This window comes from Nannospalax galili, unplaced genomic scaffold (genome assembly GCF_000622305.1).
Source record: "Nannospalax galili isolate Female #2095 unplaced genomic scaffold, S.galili_v1.0 scaffold127, whole genome shotgun sequence".
Classification (NCBI taxonomy): domain Eukaryota; kingdom Metazoa; phylum Chordata; class Mammalia; order Rodentia; family Spalacidae; genus Nannospalax; species Nannospalax galili.
The window spans coordinates 12,338,552-12,341,771 of record NW_008360326.1 but is presented as its reverse complement, the minus strand read 5'-3'; the positions used below and the strand labels follow the sequence as shown (position 1 = coordinate 12,341,771).

At 36.1% G+C, this 3,220-nt stretch overlaps 1 pseudogene; it reads right to left on the bottom strand.

Moving 5' to 3' along the window:
• Positions 1-793: 793 nt before the first annotated feature.
• LOC103727824 lies at positions 794-1,349 on the bottom strand (annotated as a pseudogene).
• Between the last annotated feature and the right edge of the window lie 1,871 nt (positions 1,350-3,220).

The following is a 3,220-nucleotide window of genomic DNA, read 5'->3' as shown; positions in this document are numbered from 1 at the left end:
AAAAAATGAGAGTAATGACCATTTCTTAGTATTGACTCAGAGTGAATCAACATTTGTCAGAGAGGTTGAAAATTAGCAACAGAGTCTTATCAAATTTTTTTCTTAAGTGATATTTGTAATAAAACTTAGTTAAAATATTTCTGACACCTGCTTATTACCCATTTGGACAGAGCAGGGACATGTGTGTCTCTGATAGCTGAGCCTTCACATATTGTGCTTACTTATCTGTGTAATGAACAAGCGTCACACACAACATCTTCCCAACATTTTGAGGTAATGAACACCAACACAAAAATTTCCAAAGAAAATACTGTTTTAATAATAACTGCAAGATAAAACAGTAATATTATACATTATTTTTGAACATGAGTTTCAGAAACTGAACAGTATAAATAAATCTTAAGATCTGAGTCATGGCAAAAGTGGCCGTTCTTGGAAATCTAGGAGATGCACTAATGAAAGCCCAGACACAGTACACACCACCTGGAGGAAAGCGTTTTTTAAAACAAACAAACAAACAAATCAAAAACACTAATTTGGGGGAGTAACTAACTGAGATTGCTTGTTTACATTGTCATCTAGGAAACTAAGCCAGGGAATGTGAGAACTAATGTTACTGGTAGAGGGTAAGAAATAAACTTTGTCTTAGGCTAATCCACATTTTTTAAGTGGTTTTGAATTAAAAAGTGAAATGTTTTCTTCTCAGAAACCAACTAAAAGATTACAGAGTCCTACATAACTTGGAGACACAAAGTAGATGGTAAGCGATTAGAAGTCATTCCAGGGTGGAATTTTAGGTACATGGCACTTGGGCTTTGGCGGCAGATACAAGGGAATGACGCTCTGGAGAGGAGGTAGGGACACTTTGCCTTTGACCAATGGATAGACAAAAGTCCCAGCTGGATGTGAGATCGATAAGTCTATGGTTTATCTTCCACTGCTCACACCTGTCTGCATAGATGGTAATTTCAATAACTTGGAGTTTTTCTTTCAATGGGGTGTGTCAGGACGAGGTTTTGGGGAGCTTATATCTTCTCATTCTGTTCTTGAATGTACTTGGAGATTTTCTTCAGAACCTTCTCATAGTGAGTTTCTATGCATAAGAAGCATAAGAAGATGGTATATGCTGTTAAACAAGCCAAACAGCTTTCAAGATATGAGTGATGCCCAAGCTTCTCTGCTTCTACATAAAGGTTATTTAGTGTTTGTACTGTTTCTTCAGACTGCTGCCTGTCAATCTGGTTTTCCAGCTCCACAGGGAACTTGGTCTGGAACTGGCGGCATGCGCCACTGTTGTGATCTCATTGAATGAACACCTTTCCAGACACTGGCACCCGCTGCAGCCTCATTTCAAGGACAGAACCTGCTTTGTTGGCTTTATGGCTGCTCCTGCATCCTAAAGAAGTTTTTAATATGTTTTTATTTATGTAATAAGTGTTTGTCTGATTGTCTGCATGTGCACCACATCTGTAGATGCCAGAAAAGGGAGACAGATGCCCTAGAACTGGAGTTACAAGGGTGTGAACTGCCTGATGTGGGTGCTGGGAATCCAACCTGGGTCCTCTGGAAAGGAGGCAAGTGCAACTAACTACTGAGCTATCTCTCCAACCCACAAGTACATATTTTATAAATATCTAATATTGATAAATAAATGTGAACAAAATTGTCATGGGTTAAAATTGATGGGATATAGTGAAATAGTTTTACATAAGAATAATGCTATGATAGTCTCAAATGAATCTCAAAAAATAAAGATTAAAGGGGCAGGAGAGATGGCTCGTGGTTCAGAGTATTGACTCTTCCTGCAGAGGACCTGGGATCATATTCCAGCATCCACATGGTGGTTGACATTGGTCTGTAACTCCAGATCCAGGGGAATCTGATGCCCTCTTCTGACTTTTGTGGGCATTTCATGCATTGGTGCATTTATACATGCAGGCAAAAACTCATACATATAAAATAAAACTAAATAAATACTTTTTTAAATTAAAGACTGAAAATAAATTCGTGTAATTAGGAAAAGGGCAACAGAAAATGAAACCCACGGGAAGATATGGATAAAAATTGGGTTAGTTAAAGGGAGGGGGAGGGAAGGGGATATGAGGAACCTAGGGGATAAGAAGAAAGAAGCTCAACAGAGGTAGGATCATAGGAGCAAGGGTATTAATAAGGAAGAAAAGAAAGAATAAAATTTGACAAATAAAATAGTGATACTGAGAAAACCAAGAAGTGGCTATTTAGAAAATATTAAAAATAATGAAGTAAATTAAAATACATGAATCATGAGAAAGTGCTTAAGCAATTGTAAGATAATCTTATAATTCAGCGAAACACTTCATGAATAAATTTTGAAATGTAAGCATTATGAATACTGAAGGAATAAATGTTGGAAAACAAACTCAAGTATAATTAACATGAAATGAATGCCGCAGTGGCACGCACTGGCTCATGAACGAGTCAAATGGCACTATAATAGGAAAAAAGAAGTCACAAGCTAAATCCCATATTTCATGTTGTTCTATTTACAGAAAATGTTAATCTTTGTCAAAGGAGAAATAAATTAGCATTTGGCTAGAGCTGTAGGTAGGAAGAAAAACTGAATCCAACAGAAACAAGAGATATCTCTGATGTGAGGAAAATGCTTCACAAATGCACAGTGGTGATGGGGATACAATTCTGTAAACTTACCAAAATTCATTACTTGCACATTGAGCATATGGAACATAAATTATGTCTCAAATACATGCCTCCCACAATCTTTTCTGGAAAGACCCTAATAGACACTCCTAGAGATAGGTGTCCCCATTTTGCTAGATGATACTAGATTCAGTCCAGTTAGCAAAGATGAACTATCACAACATATAAAAATAAAGCATATTTCACATATAAACAAATATATGTATATATACAGTGATAGATAATGACATAGTGACTAGAAATTGGAGATGGTAGCTTCTCTATGGAAGGAACCAAAGAAACAGACTTGAAAGGTGTTGGAGAAGGTCTGCAACTGTGCCCACAATCACTATACACTTTTTTCATGCAAAATTTGTATAACTGTAGCATATTATCTGTTAATGCACAGATAATTATTATACTATCTCTTATCTTTCTTGTACTTTGAAACATAAAAAATTCAAAACAATTTGTAAAGGAAATAAAAGGAAAAACTCATTATAATCATCTACATCTTTTTTTTTCATGTGAAACGTGTTTTCTC